We start from the raw sequence: 21,077 nt of genomic DNA on the forward strand, positions 1-21,077 counted from the left end.
TGAATCAAAGTTATATATATTTTTGAGGTTCCTATATGAATTGCTTGGAAATTCATATCAATTTAGAGTTCTGCTTAATATTTAACGTGCTGTTAGCATGAACCCTTACTAAGATTGACTAGCTTTTAATTTTTATAATTTTGTTTCAATATTTTTAAGTTGAAAATGACACATTATAACTCACTTTTTATTATATTCCTTTGATTTTTAGACAGTTTAAACTTTCCCCCTACTTATTTCAGTAATTTTAACTTATTTTATGTAAAGTTCCTTTCATCTCCTTTGCTATTTTCCTTCTGTGGCATTAATAGTATTTTTCTTAATTTGCTAAATCTCTTTGAAGTGTAAGGAAGTAAGTATATTATCTGTCATGACTTTTATATGTTTTTTCTTAAATTATGTTTATAATATACTTAAATATATAAGTAAAGTATATCATTTTTAGTGTATAGTTTCTGCATTTCATATTACCAACTTTCTCACAAGAAACCAATACAACAGAAATAATCCTAGTGTCTGGCAGATAGTAAAGACTATTTAAGCATTAGCTATTGCAATAATTCTCATTGTGATAATGGAAGAAATATATATATGCATATATACATGTGTTTATATGTATATGTATTTATACATATATTTTTTTTTCAGTGTTTATACATATATTTACTTGTATTTACAAACATATACATGTAAAATGCACTCGAGGTCACATAGCTGAAAATGTGTACGTAAGTACAAACTCAAGCTGATAAATTCTTAATTACTTGAAAACTTAAGTCTTATTTAAGACTCTTTCTTCAAGGAGTCCTAGTTCCCTTTAGTGGGAACTAAAATCTAGATCTCAGCTCAAGAGGTACATATTGCTAATGTTGTATCATTGCTTCTAGGCTCCTCCAGGATTTTCCAGCTCTTCTTTTTTTTTTTTTTTTTTTAAGATTTTATTTATTTATTCATGAAAGACACAGAGAGAGGGGGTAGGGAGGCAGAGACACAGGCAGAGGGAGAAGTGGGCTCCATGCAGGGAGCCTGATGTGGGACTCAATCCCGGGTCTCCAGGATCAGGCTCTGGGCTGAAGGCGGCGCTAAACCACTGAGCCACCCAGGCTGCCCCCAGCTCTTCCTAAAGAACTAGGACACACACATTGTCTTCCACAGAGTTCTTCCTCACTTTCCATTGGATGTCTGTATCTTCTTTCTTCCACACTGAGTCTTCTGGTTCCTGAGGATATCAATATGTTTACATATGTGATCTATTCTATATCACACATAAGGAAGATTTAGATTTAACTACATTCATACCCCAACAATAAACCAACTAAAATATAGCCGATCCTTGAACACCATAGTTTGAAGTGTGTGAATCTACCCATACATGGGATTTTTGTTAAATATAGTTAAAGTACTGGGATCCCTGGGTGGCGCAGCAGTTTGGCACCTGCCTTTGGCCCAGGGCGCGATCCTGGAGACCAGGGATCGAATCCCACGTCGGGCTCCCGGTGCATGGAGCCTGCTTCTCCCTCTGCCTGTGTCTCTGCCTCTCTCTCTCTCTCTCTGTGACTATCATAAATAAATAATAATAATAAAAAAATTAAAAAAATATATAGTTAAAGTACTGTGAGTCCTATTTTCTCTTCCTTATGATTTTCCTAATAACATTTTCTTTCCTCTAGCTTTCTTTATTGTAAGAGTACAGTATACAATACATGTAACCTATGAACTACATGTTGATTGACTGTTGATGTTATTGGTAAGGCTTCCAGTCAGCAGTAGGCCGTTAGTCGTTAAGTACTTGGGGGAGTCGGTAGTTATATGATTTCCGACTGTGCAGGGGGTTGGTGCCCCAAACCCCTCATGTTGTTCAAGGGTCATCTGTAATTCCTTTGTGGTGATTTTTCTCCTTAGGATGTCTACCACTAAAAAAAAAAAAAAAAAAAAAAAAAAAAGAAAAAGAATGTCTACCACTAACTGTTCTGCCAGAGGACTGTGTCCAAAAGTTACTCGACTTTATTTTATTTCTAATGTATGTTATTAATTGGAAATGAAGTTTGGTTTGTTTTTGTAGATGGAATGGGAGAGACTATTTTATCCTTTATAAGTTTATTTCTGAATATGTGAAATACTAATGTGGTTCAAAAGTCAAACCATAGAGAAAGTTAAACTCCATGAATTCTCACTCCCAGCCCTATTCCATTAATAACATTACTTCCCACTCTCTGAGTAATGATTTTTTATTATCATAATTCAGTTTTCCTAGTCTTCTTTCCACAAAAAATAGCAAGTGCATACATTGCCTTCTGATTTTTTTTTCTTTCTTACAAACACTGGAGTATGAGGCATTTGCACTTTATTTTTTTAAGCTAGTATGTCTCAGAAACCATTCCATAGTGGTTTATAGAGATTCCACACACGTTTATTTATGCTTCCATAGAAATAGATTTTGTTAGGTTGTTTTCAGTATTTTGTTACACAAATAATAATTCAGTGAATAATTTTGTTTATGTGTTATTTTATATCTGTTGTAGTATCTTCAGTTAAACCCTAGAAGTGGGATTGTGCCAGTTGGCCCTCTTACTAGTAATGTATGAGGAGGTTTCTCTCTCCAGTTTTGCCAGCAGAGTGTAGCAATAGACTTTTGAATTTTTATTCACTTTATAGGTGAAAAATAGTGTCTTATGGTAGTTTTAACTAGCATTTCTCTTTTTTTAAATTTTTTAAAAAGATTTTATTTATTCATGAGAGACACAGAGAGAGAGAGAGAGGCAGAGACACATGTGGGCAGAGGGAGAAGCAGGCTCCATGCAGGGGGCCCAATGCAGGACTCGATCCCGGGTCTCCAGGATCACACCCTGGGTGGAAGGTGGCACTAAACCGCTGAGCCACCTGGGCTGCCCCTAGCATTTCTCTTAATAAGAGTGAAAATGAGCGTATTTTAACATGTTTAAAGATGTTTTACATATCATTTTTTCCATAGGCTGATCATTAAGTTGTCCTTTTTAATTGAAGTATAATTGACATACAATATCATATTAATTTCAGGTGTACATCATAGTGATTTGATATTTTTGTACATTCCAAAGGATCCCCCTACTAAGTGTAGCTACCCCATCACCAAAGTTATTACAATATAATTACTATATTCCTTATGCTGCACATTATGAACCCATGACCTATGTATTTTATAGCTGGAAGTTTGTACCTCTTCACCTATTTTGCCTGCCCCCCTGACTAACAGTTTGTTTCCTGTATCTATGAGTCTGTTTCTATTTTATTTTGGTTTGGTTTGGTTTTTGATTCCACATATAAGTGCAATCATAGAGTATGTGTCCTTCTCTGACTTATTTCACTTAGCATAGGGCCCTCTAAATCCATCTATATCTCTTCATACTGTTACAAATGGCAAGATTTCATTCTTTTTAAAGATGTAATATCATACCTTCTTTACCCATTCATCTATCAGTAGATACTTAAGCGATGCTTTCAAACCTTGGCTATTGTAAACAATTCTGCAATAAACTTAGAGGTACATGTATCTCTTTGAATTGGTGTTTCCTTTCTTTGGATAAATATATATAAGTGGAATTGCTGGATTATATGTTCATTCTATTTTTAATTTTTTGAAGACCCTCCATACTGTTTTTCCAAGTGGCTGCACCAATAAATATTCCCACCAACAATGTATGACAGCTCCCTTTTCTCAACATCCTCACCAACATTTGTTATTTCTTGTTTTTGATAATAGTCATTCTTACAGGTGTGAGACTGTGGCTTTGATTTGCATTTCCTTGATGACTAGTGATGTTGAGCATCTTTTCATGTGTCTGATGGCCATCTGTAGGTCTTCTTTAGAAAAATGTCTATTTAAGTCTTCTGCCAATTTTTTAATTGGGATTTTAAATGTGAATTTGTGTAAGTTTTTGTATATTTTAAATATTAAACTATATCAGAAGCATAATTTTCAAATATCCTCTCCATTCAGTAAGTTTTGTTTTGTTTTGTTGATGATTTCCTTCACTATGCAAAAGCTACTTAGTTTGATATCATCTCTTTTGTTTATTTTAGCCCTTTTTTCCCCTTGCCTGAGGAGACTAGACGAAAAATAAATATTGTTAAGACTGATGTCAAAGAGTTTACTGCCTATGTGTTCTTCTAGGAGTTTTATGGCTTTAGGTCTTGCACTCAATTCTTTAATACATTTGAATTTATTTCTGTATATGGTGTAAGGTAGTGGCCTAGTTTCATTCTTTTGTATGTAGCTCTCCAGTTTTTCCAGCACCATTTATTGAAGAGACTGTCTCTTCCCATTGTATATTTTTATCTCCTTTGTCATACAGTAATTGACCATATATACTTGGGTTTATTTCGGAGCTCTATTCTCTATGAGTCTATTTTTATACTTATATCACACTGTTTTGGTAACTCTAGCTTTGTAATATAGTATAGTTTGAAATAAGGAAGATAATAGCTCCAGCTTCATTCTTTCTCAAGATTGCTGTAGCTATTTAGGTTTGCTTGTTTGTTTGTTTTTTTGTGGTTCCATACAAATTTTATTATTCTTTGTTGTAGTTTTATGGAAAATGCCATTGGTATTTTGATGGAAGGTGGATTTAATCTGTAGATTACCCTGGGTAGTATGAACATTTTAATGATATTAATTCTCCCAATCTAAGAGCATGGTATATCTTTACAGTTTTCATGTTGTCTTCAATTTCTTTCATTAATATCTCATAGTTTTTAGTGTATGAATCTTTCACCTCTTTTGTTTTAGTCCTAGCTATTCTATTCTTTCGATGTAACAGTAAATGGGATTGTTTCCTTAATTTCTCTTTCTGGTAGCTCTTTATTAGTATTCAAAAATGCAACCAATTTCTGTATGTTAATCTTGTATCCTGCAACTTTATTGAGTTTATTTATTAGTTTTAATAGAGTTTGGTGGAGATTTTATGATTTTATATATTATCATGTCATCTGCAAATAGTGACAGTTTTATTCCTTTTTTTTTTTCTGATTTGGTTGCCTTTTATTTCTTTTTCTTTTTGAATTGCTGTGGCTAGGAATTCCAATACTATGTTGAATAAAAGTGGCAAGGATGTATATCTTTCTTTTGTTCTAATCTTAGAGGAAAAGCTTTCAGTTTTTTACCATTGAGTAGGATGCAAGCTGTGGGTGTCATGTATAGCCTTTATTATGTTGAGATACATTCCTTCTGTATCTACTTTGTTGAGAGTTTTTATCACAAATGGTTCAATTTTGTCAAGTGTTCTTTCTGAATCTATTGAGATAATTGCATTATTATTATTTTTCAACATTTTATTTATTTATTCATGAGAGACACAGAGAGAGAGGCAGAGACATAGGCAGAGGAAGAAACAGGCTCCCTGTGGGAAATCCCAGGACTCTGGGATCATGTCCTGAACCAAAGGCAGATGCTTAACCACTGAGCTACCCAGGTGTCCCTAACTGTATTATTTTTATACTTTGTTTTGTTAATGTGGTATATAATATTGATTAACTTATGGATTTTGAACCATCCTTGCATCCCTGGAATAAATCTCATGTGATTTTGATGTATCTTATTGTATTGTGGAATTTAATTTGCTAATATTTTATTGAGGATTTTTCCATCTGTGTTCATCAGGGATATTGGCCTGTTTTTTGGTTATTGTTATTTTTTTGTTTTCTTGTTGTTTTTGTTTATTTATTTATTTATTTTTTATGTCTTTGGTTTTGGTATTAAGGTAATGTTGGCCTTATAAAATGAGTTAGGAAGAATCCCTTCCTCCTCAATATTTTGGAATAATTTGAAAAGGATAGGTATCAATGCTTCTTTAAATGTTTTATAAAATTTATCTGTGGAAAGCTGTCCAGTTCTGGAGTGTTGCCTTTTGGGAGTTTTTAAATTACCAATTTGATTTCATTACTCATAATCAGTCTATTTAGATTTTCTATTTCTTTTTGATTCAATCAGAGAAGGTCTTATTTTTCTAGCAATTTATCTATTTCTTCTGTGTTTTCCAATTTGTTGGCATAGTAGTAGTCATCTCTTTTGATCCTTTGTATTTCTATGGTGTCAGTTGTAACTACTCTTTTTCCACTTCTGTTGTTATATATTGGCTTTTTTTCTTCATGAATCGAACTAGTTTTCTTGAACATTATTTTGCCCTTTTAATAAATTGAGGATTTGGTCTTTTTATTTTCCAGTATTTAAAGAGTCCTTTATATATTAGACCTTTAGCTGTAATATATGTCACAAATACTTTTTCCATGTTTTCAGTTTTCTTCTGATTTTGTTCATGGTATTTTTCTATATGATAGCTTTTCTTTTTAATGTAGTTGAACTTACCAAATTTTCTTGTATTGCATCTGGATTTTGAGTCATAATTAGAAAGATTTTCCCAAAAATAAGTTTATAAAAAATGTGTTTTCTTCTAATAATTATATTAACAATGTTCCTTTAAAAGTAGAGCAAGCCCTATTAATAATACAGTTGGCATTTCAAATGTAACACAAGACTGCCCCAGGAAAACAGGGACATATAGTTCCTTGTTTATAGGTATTATCTCATTTAAACTATAGAGCTAACATCTATATCATTTACCTTATTTTCTTTTTTTTTTTCATTTACCTTATTTTCTTACTTAATTTTAGGTTAAAGCTGTAGCTGTTTTGCTTTCTCAATCTAAAATTGTTTATCATTTCCTTATAAGTGGCAGTGCTACTCTATTAAGCAAAAGTTTGCTGTATTTTTAGATATTATCATATTTCAGGACAGATATACATTAAGCATATTCTGCTCCTTAAATCTTCACTGACTGAAGAAGAGGTTGCAGCATGCATTTATTCTGCCTAAGAGTTGACCTCCAGATCGTTATTTTTCTTTAATAACTAACAATTATATTCTGTAAAAAGAAATAATTAGTCATTTTAAATTTTTCTAAATGGCAAAAATTCTATATCATTCTTGAAATTCTTCTATAATTGTTGTCATTGGTTTAAAAAAAGTAAATGCAACCATCCATGTTAAAACCAAATTAATTTCAGTGGGGGAAAAGGAAATTTACTTTAGAACTATAAGTTTAATTTGTACTGATGTTTTTACCTATGTTATTTCAATTAATTCTTCAGAGAGCTTAATATAGTCTACATTACCATCCTCATTTAAGAAGGACAGAAACAGAGGCCCAAAAGTTAACTAACCTATCTAAAGGCAAAAAGAAATAAAGTGAGTATATAAACTCAAGAATGCCTCACTCCAAAGACCTTACTTTTCTACAATACTTTGTGGCTTCAAATGAGAAACAAATTGCTAAGTTTTCTAGGAATTTCTCAGAGTGCAGTATTTTTACTTGACTATCATATGTTAACAATGTAGCTATATAAGCTATAAGCTATAAGCTATAAGCTCCCGTGACGCCCAAATTATCACTCTACTTCACGAACAATTTAAAGATGAACCCTATATTCCAGTGAAATGAAGCACAACAAATCACAGAAAATAAATTCCTATGCAGTCATGCTGATAATCCTCCCAGATCAGCTCTCAAGTGGGTGTTGGCTATCCCTGTGTGCAGGGATATATGCCTCCTTCATTTAGACTTTCCTCCCATTTTGTTGTCATCTTTACAAGAGATGTGTGTTCTTGGGACATGGAGTTTCTTTAAAGGTTTCTTTCAGTAGACCGTTGAGGGATGGATTCGCTTCTTCTCAGGGTCTGAGAAATTAAAGGACATGCATAGCCTCAGGCCCTCATTTTGAAAGCACTATCCATTCCTTATAAAATGACAAAAAAAGCAGCAAAGCCAACCTTTTATTTTCCTACCTTGGACTTCGATCTATTTAGTAATGCCATGACATTTCTATCAGGTTTCCTCCATAAGGCCCTTTCAGAACACAAATAAAAGAATGAATACAGGAGCTGAGCTTTCTCCCATTCAACTTTCAGCTCTGTTAGCTTTCAATACCAGAAATGTATTTAAAACTGGATAAGGTTTGTTAACTCTTATATACCACTGTCACTCATCCAGATAGAAAAGAATAAAACTATATATGTGATAAGATTTGCAATTCAAATCAAACCATTTCACTTTGAAAATATAGAGTGTTGTGGTTTGGGGAAGACAGGAAAAGCAAGAATAAAGTTTCAAATTTACCTTTGGTAATAATATTGTAGTTGATGTTCATGAAACTAGATATATACATTTGTATATTCTTTACCAAATATTATACTATAAGTTTTCCAACCAGGTTATATTTTGTTGTTTTTTCCAGGTTATACTTTATGTTTGACTCTAACTATGCTTTAGCATTGAGCTTTTAGAAAAAAATAAGTATATCTCTGAACAAATTTAGATTTTTAAAACTATGAAAGCCAAATAAAGCTACTTTAGAGTTTTTCAAGATATTTGTATATTTTAAGTCAGATGTTAAGGACCTCATCCATATTTCATACAACTCGGGAAATTCTTGTAAAGAAGCAGACAAAGAGAACTGGATGGGAATAATTACAATCTTTTAATACACAAAACAAAACAAAGAACAAACTCTTTTCATAACAGTTCAGCTAAATTCCACTGCCTGTCACTCAGATTGCATTATTTTAATAATTCTGTAAGAAGCTTACTCCAATAACTTCAACTTACTTTTAACTTGAAAAATAAACTCAACACATTTTACATAACAGTGTCATCAAAATACATTGGATTAATTTAAAGTGAACTTAAGAATTTTCTGAAATGAGAACATCATAATGTTTCCAAGTGCTATGCTGTGAGTAGTGATTGTGAAATATATTACGGGTCTTTAGGAAAAAATGTGGAAGCAAAGGAAATAATATGAATTCAGCATATGTCTACTGCATAAATGTAGTTAGGGTAGTTTCAGTAGTGGAAAGTAAGTTCCATCATCCACCCTCATTCATTTATAGATGAATCAGAATAGAAGGAATAGAGAAAAGCTTTGACACTGTTATGCTAAACCTCCTGAATCTAAGAACAACCTACTTGCCACATATGAATAGTCCATAAGCAGTCAGCTTCATGCTTCATGACTTTTCCCAGCCCACGTTGATTTGCCTAGCAGCAGAACACCTAAACCAAGCAGATCCAATCAGATTCTTTCTCCCAAAGGTTTGGCATTTTGATTTGCAGAGTAATATCTGGGTTCTGACTTGTGGCTAAAACAGGCCTGTGATTCTTCTATGAAAACATATGGGGAATGTTACAGCCAAGATCTCTGAAAAGATTCTTATTACCACCCTTTCTAAAGCTTAGTAGATGGGCTCATCCTTGGATTCTGTGAGTTATTCATTATCCTTTTAATAATTTTCCTAATTATATTACCTCAAGTTAGTTTCTATTAACTACGAGTGGAAGAATTAGCAAGAAGTCTCCCAGTTTAACCTGTTCCTGGTATACCTCTTTATTTTTAATACCAAAACTTTATAGAATATGCATACCTCTAAATATAATGTTTTGGGTTATGTTTATAGAAAAAATATGCCTTCATTTCCAAATGTTAGAAATTTTTTAAAAGATTTATTTACTTATTTTAAAGAGAGTATGTGAGCGGGGCAGAGACAGAGAGACAGGGAGACAATATCAAGCAGACTCCCCACTGAGTGTGGAGCCAGATGCGGGCCTAATCTCAGGATCCTGAGATCATGACCTGAGCTGAAATCAAGAGTCTAATGCCCAACTGACTGAGCCACCCAGGCACATAATTAGAATTATGTGTAGGCATTTTGAAAAGCATGTCCAATGTCAAAAATGGGAATGCGCATCTCAGATGTAGCTGATATTGAGAGAGGTCATTACTCTATATGAAGCCATCTTAATTGATATTCCAGAAGAAATGTTTTAAGCACTTAACATTTTTTTTTTAAAGATTTATTTATTCAGAGAGAGAGAGAGGCAGGGACACAGGCAGAGGGAGAAGCGGGCTCCATGCAGGAAGCCCAACGTGGGACTCGATCCTGGGTCTCCAGGATCACACCCCAGGCTGCAGGTGGCACTAAATCACTGCGCCACCGGGGCTGCCCAGCACTTAACATTTTAATGCAAAGCTACCTGATAGTGTTTTAGTTTTCTGGAAACTGGTTGAAAGTTTTGCTCTATATATGAATTATACATTTTTTTGGTTAAAAAAAAAATAAGTGGAGAATAGTTTCCATCCCCGACTCCCACCCTGCCTTTCCCCCCCACCCCAGTCAGTAATTGTTTAGTAAACATGAATAGGAAATTCCCTTCTCTAAATTTCCATGCAGATACTGCAGTCTATTGGATGAGATGACACAAATGCAAAGTTGAAAGTGTAAACTGTCACAAGAAGGGTAAAAGAATAAAGTTATGACAATTTAGAGGAAACAGAGGAAATGAGACCTAACATCATGTAAGAGATGCTTGTAAGCAAATCAAAAAAGGTTCAAGAGTTGAGACTAAGATTTTGGAGCTCTTTGCATAGACATAATAGATAAAGGATTGCCAAATAAAAAGACTTTGTTAGAGAAAAGATAGTGTTCTTTGGTAATTTTTAAAAAAGATTCTACTTATTTATTTAAGAGAGTACAATTGGCACAATTGAAGGGAGGAGCAGAGGGAGAGGGATGAGTAGACTCTGTGCTGAGCTCTGAGTCTGAGGTGTCTCAATCCCACAACCCTGAGATCATGACCTGACCCGAAGAAATCAAGAGTCAGACACTTCCCCAACTGAGCCACGGACATACCCCAAGACAGTGTTCTTTGAGAAGCCTTTTGGAAGATCTTTGAAATCATGTGCTAACACATGTATGATGTGCAGTTTTTTTTAAGATTTTATTTATTTATTAATGTGAGACACAGAGAGAAAGAGAGAGAGAGAGAGGCAGAGACACAGGCAGAGGGAGAAGCAGGCTCCACACAGGGAGCCTGACATGGGACTTGATCCCGGGTCTCCAGGATCAGGCCCTGGGCTGAAGGAGGCGTTAAACTGCTGAGCCACCCGGGCTGCCCTATGCACTTTTCTTAGGAAACGACCAGACCTTTCATCAAATTCCCCTTCCACACTCAGCTGGAAATTACAATTTTTCAAGAAACTTTTATGATTGTTTTTTCAATTGTGCTTTCTATAAGAAACATGAAAAAGAAAGTTTAAGGTTATATAAGGAAGGAATTTAACAATATTTTCCAGAGATGTTTGAGTCTAGACCACTTTCTTAGTAAAACGGGTCAATGGAATGCTTAAATAAGCAAAAAGATCACCATTATTGAGTTAAAACAGAATCAATTCATTTAGAAAGAGCATAGAGATAAACATAAATCTCTAAACCACTTGAAGTAATTTCCATACCAGAATGACTAGATTGTAATCGCAGTGAAGAATTTTAACATATCTAAAGAAGGAATATAGCAAATAAACCTAAAAGAGAAGGTTTATTTAGGAAGAAAACCTTGGAAAATGATTGCAAATAAAGATATTGGTATGCCCCCATCTCTTCTTAAACCTGTCCAGGAAGAAGCTAGCCTGATCAGGCCCAAGAACCAAATCCGTTACTGATGATGGTCTATGCCCATAACTGAAGGACCAAGGCATTATTAGGTTGTTTAAATCTTAAAAAAAAAAAAAAAAATCTGATGCCTTTTAGCATTTTAAATCATATACCAATCTTTCTTAGTCACATTTTACAATCACCAAACAGCATTTTGATTTTGATTTATAGTGTTTTGAAATAATAGGAAATATATACCCCCAGTTCCTGCTAATAGTTGGTATTTGACCCCAGTTCCTGACACATCTCCAAAACCATTGTGATTTCCTGAGTGATAGGAGTGTCTGACACAGAGCTCCTAAATCCCTGGCAACTTCCTGGGTAATAGGAATATCTTTTGTTGTAAAGAGGTTACTCTTGGTAGGCTTCTGGATATGGGCTGATCACCAGAAAGACCAAGATTAGAAGCCTGGAACTTTCAGCCCTCACCACCTACCACCCCCCTCCAACCAGAGGGCTAGGAAAATGAGTCAATCATGAGTCAGTCATGCCCACATGACCTAATGGACCCTACTTAAAATCCTAAATGTATGGTGTTTGGAGAGATTCTGGGTTGGTGAATACATTCACATGCTGAGAGGGTGGTGCACCCCATCTCCAGGGGGATATAAACTTCTATACTTGGGACTCTTCCAGACCTTGCCCTCTGTAGTTCTTTATCTGGCTATTCATCTGTGCCCTTTATCATATCCTTTATTATATAATAAGCCAGTAAATATATGTGTTTCCCTGAATTATCTGAACCATTCTAGCAAATTATCAAACCCAAAGAGAGGCTCATGAGAACCATATTTATAGCCAGTTGGTCAGAAGTGCAGGTGACAACCTGGGATTTGTGACTGGAGTGTGAAGAGGGAGCAGTCTTTATGGGACTAAGCCCTTAACTTGTGGAATCTGATCCTAACTCCAGGTAGATGGTATCATCTATACATAGTGTAGAACTGCATTGAATTTTAGGACACCAAGCTGGTATCAGAATTGGTCAGTGTAGGAAAAAAACAAACAAACATATCTGGTCACAGAAATGTTCTGAAAGAGTAGTAGAGGAGAAACACAAGAGTTTTTCCTAATAAGCCAATAAGGAGAAAAGTGGCTAACTAGAGGATATATAAGGGTCAAATCTTTTAGTAGTTATATTTCTTCCTAAAATAAATATAGGAGTAACTTGATTATCTATTCACCATCTTCCACCATTTCAGAGAATTATAAAAATGTAAAATTCTAAAAGATAAAAAAAATCATGAGAGTCTCATGGAAAGACAATATGGTCTGGAAAATAATATAGCCAAAAATATATCAATGAACAGAAATTGAACCACATGACCCATATAGCTGACAGAAGTGAGGATGTAACATCATGGCACAAGGATGAGATCAAAACAGAGAACAAAGTATAATCATTTTTATATCACTCAAAAGAATAAGCAAACTGGCTGTTTGGAAGATCTGTTTTTGCTTTATTTGTTTTTCTGTTTCTAAGATCTGGAGTCAATTTCTCTCATGTATTATGATAAAGAGAAAACTTTCATGTGAGAGAACAGGTCTTTTTAACATCCCTAAGATAGGTATTCTAGGGAGTGAGTTTATATCATGCTTTCTTCTAATATGACTCAACGTAGGTCTGTAGAATAATGTTGATATAAGACACAATAAATTGAATGTAAAAAGATTTGAAACAATGCTGTCCATATATGTTCTTTTCAAATGGTTTATTCTCATAAAAGTATAAAATTTGTATTTCTAGAAAAATGTATGGACTTCCATTCTCCATAATTATTGTTTTTATCAATAAAACAGTTGAAATTATAATCTCTGAAAATTACCTGGAGTGAGTAAATACTGTTTTTAATTAAACGCACTTCATTTTTTTTGATAAATGCAAAGTAAAGTTTCCTTTATGAAGACTATAAAATCCTAATTTCAAAATTTGCTTCAAGGTGTTTAAGTTATTATGATTTACTCTTATGGTAGACACTATTAGTAATCATCAATATTTGGTTTCCTTTTCCTTTTTTGGATATAAGTAAAGACTATATACTTTCCAGCCCCTTTATATAGTTAGGAAGGCAGTGTTGCCAGTTTAGACTGTTGAAACATGAACAAACATGATATAAGGCACCTCTTTTATAAGGCAATGTAACTGCCTGTTGAGTTCTTAGGTTCATCCCTTCCTCTATTATAACAAAAATGTTCATTTCATATTGAAATGGTAGAGCCACTAGGATAGAGTCATAGCATCTTGGCTCACAGTTACATCTAGCAGAGAACTATTATGGAGAGTGTCGACTTATGGTGGATCATGTGTGAGTGACAAATTTTTATTGTGTTAATCCCTAAAATGTAGTAGGCGGTATGTGTCACTGCAACAAAATCTAGCTTTAGCTTGTCAGGGCACTTGATTGCTTCTCTTTTAATTATTATTTTAAGTAACAAGTAATAAATTGACATTCTGATTTTGTTCTTTGTAAGTTTTACCAAGTCACTAAACATTCAATGAGTACTTATTGTCTGCCAGGCACTGAACTGAGGAGAAAAAGATAATTTCTGACTTTGGGTGATCACAACCACCTAAATAGAAAAAAAAAAAAAAAAGGATTTAAATGTCATTAGAATTCAATTTGGTAAGAGAAATGATAGAGATATGCAAAAACTCATGGGAATTCTGAAGATGAATGACTAATTCTCAGGAAGTAGATGTGGTTTCCTTTGCTATTTGAACTTGAAGCTGGCATTTTGTAGACTGGTAGATTCACATTATATACATCGCATACCCAAAACAAAAAAATATAAGATACAATTGTGGGTAGTCTAAATTATAAATTGTAAATTCATAAAGAACCAAGTTCTATTTTTTAAATTTTCATAAAATAAAATAAAGGTTCTGCTTCTAATTTTCATCTGCTGGTAAGGGAAAAGTTTCCTCACACCAAACAAGCAATTTTCTAGACACCAGCAGGTGTCCTACAATTTGACTCAATTCTGACACTATTTACCTAGAAAGGAATCTGCCCCTCCCTCCACCAATTTCACATGTTAATCATAAGTCCAAATTGTGACCTGTGCTTCTGACCAACTGGCTATAAGACTGGAGGTTCCAATGAATCTCTGTTTGAGTTCCATTAATTTGCTAAAATGGTTCACAGAACTCAGAGAAACATTTTACCCACTAGAATACCAATTTATTATAAAAAGGTATAGCTCATGAACAGTCAGATAAGAAATATACAGGGTAAAATATGCATCCATGTGCTCTCAGAGTGTGCCACTTTCCACAAATCACCACATGTTCACCAACCCTAAAGCTCTCACCCTTTTGAGTTTTTATGGAGACTTCATTACACAGGCATGATTGATTAAATAATTGATCGCTGGAAACTGATTCAACCTCTAACCTTTCTTCCCTCCCCAGAGGTCAAGGGAGTGGGATTGAAAGTTCCAACCTTCTAATCACATTATTGGTTCCCTTGGCAACCAACCTCATCCTTATAGAGTCCAAAATTCACCTCATTAACATAACAAAAGACACCTTTGTTGCTCTCTACACTTAGGAAATCCCAAAGGTTTTAGGAGCTTTGTGTCAGGAACAATGGATGAAGACCAAATATGTTTCACAATACCACAACCACCAAGCCTCCTTTATGGGGCTATTTGTGGCCATGCAACTAAACTGTAAAGAAAAGAAATGTTAACAAAATGATGTGTGTAAATTATGGATTATATCGATAAAAGGAACTTGCTTGTCCACCACTTCTCATTCCAATAGCTTAGAATAAAGATACAGAATTAGTAAGCTATCTTTGACCATGACATGTAGAAAGTATCATAGCATATATAGGAGTCACAGATGGAACACCTCCTTTGTGGAGGAGGTTTTGTCCTTACCATTTGAGCTGTTCACCTCTCAGATCCTTATGTAGTATAGCCCATTCCTCTTCTTCCTTCCTGGGAGTGGGCTTGCCCACAGAGAAAATATTCTAATCAGTTAGCCAGGGAAGACACTACTGGTTTCCTAGCCTCACCTATGTAAGCATGTATAATTCTGAAGTTCAATATTTAGAAATACTTGCCCACGGCAATGAGCCCCTTCCTCAAAAAGCTAGGTTGTTCAGCCATTTTAATAAGTTTATATGTGGATTTCCCTTTTCTGAAACTCCAGTTGCAACATTTGTTAAGTGTGAACATCATTATCTATCTACAACAAGAAATATTTCCACATTCACCACTTTCCTCCTTTCGAGTAAAGGGTTCCTTTGAGAAAATAATCAAATGTTAATAAATACAATGAAATTGTCAGTGAACATATATATATACTTTTTACTACACATGAGACATACAGTATTCAACATATAGAAAATTATGCACCATAACATGAAATTCAGGGCTGATGCTTAGCAGAACTGAAGAACAAAGATGCCCCTGGCTGATTCTAATGGAATTCTTTTTTCACCCTGTAGTATCCGAAGTTACTTTTTAATGACCCCGTTAATGTTGGTTTGTAGTAACAGTTAAAAGAACATTTATGCAATTGATTCAATTTGCCTTATAGAAACTGATTTGCACTAAAGGATATAATAGTGCTCCCTATTTCCAATGTAAAAGCCATATTCTATATTAGGAGAGACTTTCAACTCAAATCTCTGACTGTAGAAGCACAAATTTACATATACATCTCTTTCTATTTTCTTGTTTCACATTTCCCTTATTTCCCACAAGATAAGGATACAATTGTTCTAGGACTGATATACTGTAGCTACAGCTCTTTTATATAACACTAAGAATTTCATTTACTAAATATTTTGCTTAGAGTTTTTCAATCATTACCATTTTTAAATCAACAAAAGAATATGTTTCCTTCTCAAGTGTCACATTTGAAGATAAGTGTCTGCAGAGCAATAATAGGTATTATAGTTATGGAAATGAGAGCTGATGGGGAATAATAAATACTTACTCTAAATTAATATGAAGTTTCTGATTATTCCGCTCTTTAATGCAGGAACATATTTTTCGGTAGTGCAAAGTAAAATACTATTTTTAATCCCTATAGAATAATGTTACCATATTTCCTTTCTACTACAACATGAGCGGATAACATAAACATAATTATTTTACAATAATATATTATTTTTGTGTGAGGGTGTATAGTAAAAATGCTATTTATATATTTAGCTGTCTGCATTCTTTTCTGAAAGCAATTTATCCAGTGCTCAAAAGCATTTAATGAGCACTAATATTCCATAGACACTGATATGTACATTGAAGATGTAGCTTTGAACAAGACAGCAGAATTCATATTTCTCCTGGAATTTATTTTCTGAGAGAATATGGGAAGCTAAATAACTTACTTCAGATAAGGAAATGTGGTACAAATAAAATAAAACAGGGTACCAGAGCCAATAGATAGGTATGCTAGGTTAGATAGGCTTAGGAAATACTTTCTGAGGAAGAAATATTTGGGCTGAGACCTGAATGATGAAAGACAGGCAACTATGAGAAAATCTCTGGGAAATGCATTCCAGGCACAGAGAACAGCAAGTGTAAACACTCTGAGGATAAACTTATGCCTGTGAGGAAATCAAAGAAGGCCAATAGGTGATGCATCACAGCTGAAGTGGAGATGAGGTCAACTAAATAGGCATGAAGCAGACCAAGGAAGAGAGCTTACATACTATAGGTTTTGGATTTTATTCTAAGATTCTCTCAAAGTACAGTGGCATGTGGCACGTCCTAAAGTCTTGAAGTTTCATTCTGGATACTCTGGAGAAATTACTGAGGAGAAATGCATAAAAATATGCCAGCAATAAAAACAAGTAATGCCTATGTGAGAATAAAGTTTCACTGTACTCCAGATAGAGAGTGGTTTTACCCAACCTCCGAAATAATGTAAAAAACTAGACAAAATGTATGAAACAATGGTTTTCAAGACATTGGACATGAGGTAATGAAGGTCAGTAATCCCTAAGAGATAATGGGGTAAGCCCTATAATTACACTACGTTTACAGTCTTGAGAGAGTTTCTAGGTTGTAGCATCAAGGGAAAGCAGGTGAGGCACGGTGGATTCTATTGGTTAAGGAGACAGAGCTGAGAGCTAGGGGCAGAACACAGAAGAGAACAAAACTGGACATACAGAAAACTCTGAAGGACTAAAGAGGATATACCCAAGTATTCCACAGAGTACAAATCAATATATGCAAGAGAGGAAACTACTCAAGGCTATAGAACCATCTCGCAGGATTTGAAATAACAATAGCCAGGCCTCGTGGAGCACTAAGAATAGTGCCTGTTTTTTTTGTTGTTTGATTCAAGTCTTTCTTTAAATTCTAATTACTAAACATATAGTGTAATATTGGTTTCAGGAGTAGAGTTTAGTGATTTATCACTTACACACAACAACCCAAGCTCATCACAACAGATGCCTTTCTTAATCCCCATCACTCCTTTAATCCATCCCCCACCCACCTTCCTTCCAGCAACCCTGTTTGTGCTCTATAGTTTAAAAAATGTACAGTGCCTATTATCACATTCAGACTGGAAAACCTCATTGTTCATATGGGTTAGAGTGCTCAGAAAGTTCTCTTACAGTAATTTCCTAGGGCTGTAGCAACAAAATTCCACAGACTGTGTGGTTTAAATAAGAGAAATGTATTGTCTAACAGATCTGGAAGTTAGAAGTCTAAAATCAAGGAGTTAGCAGAATTGGCTCCTTCTGAGGGCTGTGAGGGAGAATCTGTGCCATATCATTGTCCTAACTTCTGTTGGCCCCAGGTGTTCCTTGACTCAAGGCAACATAACTCCAACCCCTGCCCATACTTATTTCTGTGCATGTCTATATCCAAACTTCCCCTAATTAAAATGCTATCAGTCATACTAGGGCTCTTGTAGAAGAGTGACCTCATTTTCACTTGTTTAAATCTGCAAAGACTGTATTTCCCAATGATGTCACATTCTGAGGTACTGGGTATTGGAACTTCAACATATCTTTTTTAGAAGGGACACAAACCTCAGTAAAGGTGAATGACCAGATTTAGAAGAAATGCTACTCTCATTCTACCTAAAAAAATCTTTTTTTTTTTTTACCTAAAAAAATCTTAAATGCCAATAAGAATCAAACTGTTTCCAAGTTACTCAACTGTGTCCCAGAAAAAACTCAAGAATATGTACAAGGAAATAAAAAAAATAACTACCACCAAACAAGGTTAAATTTACAATGTCTGGCATCCAATGAAAATTACAAGGCAGGAAAATATGAAACACACCAAAGAAGAAAATTAATCATTTTGAAATCAATGCATAGCTGACAGATATATAGGAATTAATAGACAAGAATATTAAAATAGGCATTATAATTGTATTATATAAGTAGAAAAACCTAGGAGAATGAATATGCTAAGCAGAGAGTTGCAAGATACAGATATGTATCTTATGTATATTTGAAAATATATTTACATTTTATTCTCTGGAGATTGACTTCATTTAAGTCATTTTGTTATTTTGTTTTTGGGCAGGAAGTGCCTGTCATTTAGCCATAAATTCTTAGTGCTGTCCTTGGTATGATCACAATGTTTTGTGTGTTCTCAGGATAGGGCTTCTGTTTTTTTTTTTAATTTTTATTTATTTATGATGGTCACACACAGAGAGAGAGAGAGAGAGAGAGAGAGAGAATGGCAGAGACACAGGCAGACGGAGAAGCAGGCTCCATGCACCGGGAGCCTGACGTGGGACTCGATTCCGGGTCTCCAGGATCGTGCCCTGGGCCAAAGGCAGGCGCCAAACCGCTGCGCCACCCAGGGATCCCAAGGGCTTCTGTTTGAGTAAACATCTATAGTGTTACTATTATACATCATGCATTATTATAATGAAGACAATTTGAGCAAAATGAATACTTGATAAAACTATGTGGAGACAGTTATGATGCCATTTGCTCTCAGGTTCTAGATGGTAGATAAAACCTTATGATATATGAATATAAGAGATGATATAACTTTAATATTCCATAGTGATTTTGAAGAAAATTATTCATCTTATATTTACATAATATATGTTTTTCATATTATAAAATGATACCCATTTTAGAACATATGTAAAAAAAGATTTAAACACAATAAATTTATATAAGTTGTGTATCTAGATTATTTTACTTTGATATTGTCCCATGAGAATTATTTATACCATTACCATTTAATTTTCTTTTTTGATTTTATTTACTTTAGAGAGAGAGAGTGCAAGTGAGTAGGGGGAGAGGGGTAGAGGGAGAGGAACAAACAGATTCCATACTGAGTGTGGAGCCTGATGAGGGCTGGATCCCAAGACCCTGAGATCATGATGAGAATGGAAATCAAGAATTGGACACCCAACCAACTGAGCCACCCAGGCACCCCCCATTTAATTTTCTTTAAAAACATGTTTTCAAATGGTTACATAATATTTCATTACATAATTATATAATCTATACTAAAATGTAAGTATTTCTTTATCTTTGGGTATCTTGGAATTTTGGACATTGATTTCTCTTAAACAAGTTCTTAGCTAACAGAGCTGCTGTGAGATTGTGGGAAGCATCAAGTACACAAAACTATCAGTATAAAACAACATGTTGAGAACTGTATATAACTGTTGCATATTTTGTAAGTATTGACAAATACCTTAGTGACTTTTGTCTAGTTTGACAATGCATAGTACAAAAAAGCCCCACATAATCTAAAAGTTCATTAGATTAATTAATATTAATGGCTTCTAAAAGATAATGAATTATCGATTTAAAGATAAAAACTTATCAATTTAAAAAAGAAACAAACTTGTAATATTTGTTACATGTGGAAGAAAATGAAAACTAAGGCTTTTAACCTTTTTAGCAAAATCTGAGAGCTTGGGCTTAATTTCAGATGTACCATTTCCATTTTATGATGAACTGCTGGGCCCATTGGTCCATATGATTTGGCAGGGCAGGTTTTCCCTTGGTCAAGTATCCATCTCTACTAAGGACCAGTAGCATGCCTGGAGCTGTTTCTCACAGGGTGTATAGTTCTCTCCTATAGCCTCGCTCCAGATTCCCAGGGGTCTGCATTATGATCCTCTTGTTTGCTGTAGTGCCTACTGCATCTTTTCCCATCAGGGGTGCCTCCACACAACAGATCTGCGCAATTGTTTGGCCTACGAGGCAGGGCTGCTTGCATTGTATCCTGGACCAACTCCAGAGCTTTTTACCACTGTGGGACCAGCTCAAATTTGGCAGCCTTCCATTTTACGTAGTATATGGGCTGGGGCAGTAGTCCTTGGTGTGTGATTTTGAGATCCAAAGAAGCCTACTAGAAGACCCTTTGCTTCCTTCTTTGTGCTAGGGGATGTAAGATGCATAATTTGCCTCTTTTTTTGGAGGAGATATCTGGGCAGGCCCTGACTATTGCACTCTTAATTTTCACTGAAGTAGCATATACCTCTGAACCTTCATAGGTCTTAACATTCAATTCATGAAGCGCGTATATCTTATCAAGGTCTCCAATGTACTAGCCATCTCTTGCTTGTTCTTCTCAATTGGCATGGCATCATCAATATAACTGATAA

The 21,077-nt window shown here is 34.7% G+C and overlaps 2 long non-coding RNA genes across 14 annotated transcripts in view; one reads left to right on the top strand and one right to left on the bottom strand.

The window, feature by feature from the left end:
- LOC144291523 (uncharacterized) overlaps positions 1-21,077 on the top strand; it is a 777,143-nt gene that overhangs the window by 250,470 nt on the left and 505,596 nt on the right. The window lies entirely within an intron of this gene.
- Positions 7,440-14,958, bottom strand: LOC144291909 (uncharacterized). Its single transcript, XR_013359458.1, has 3 exons — positions 14,828-14,958; positions 8,997-9,083; positions 7,440-7,708 (listed from the first exon to the last, which is right to left on the bottom strand). It is a non-coding gene; the product is annotated as an uncharacterized LOC144291909 (long non-coding RNA).

Source organism: Canis aureus, chromosome 20, assembly GCF_053574225.1.
Source record: "Canis aureus isolate CA01 chromosome 20, VMU_Caureus_v.1.0, whole genome shotgun sequence".
Classification (NCBI taxonomy): domain Eukaryota; kingdom Metazoa; phylum Chordata; class Mammalia; order Carnivora; family Canidae; genus Canis; species Canis aureus.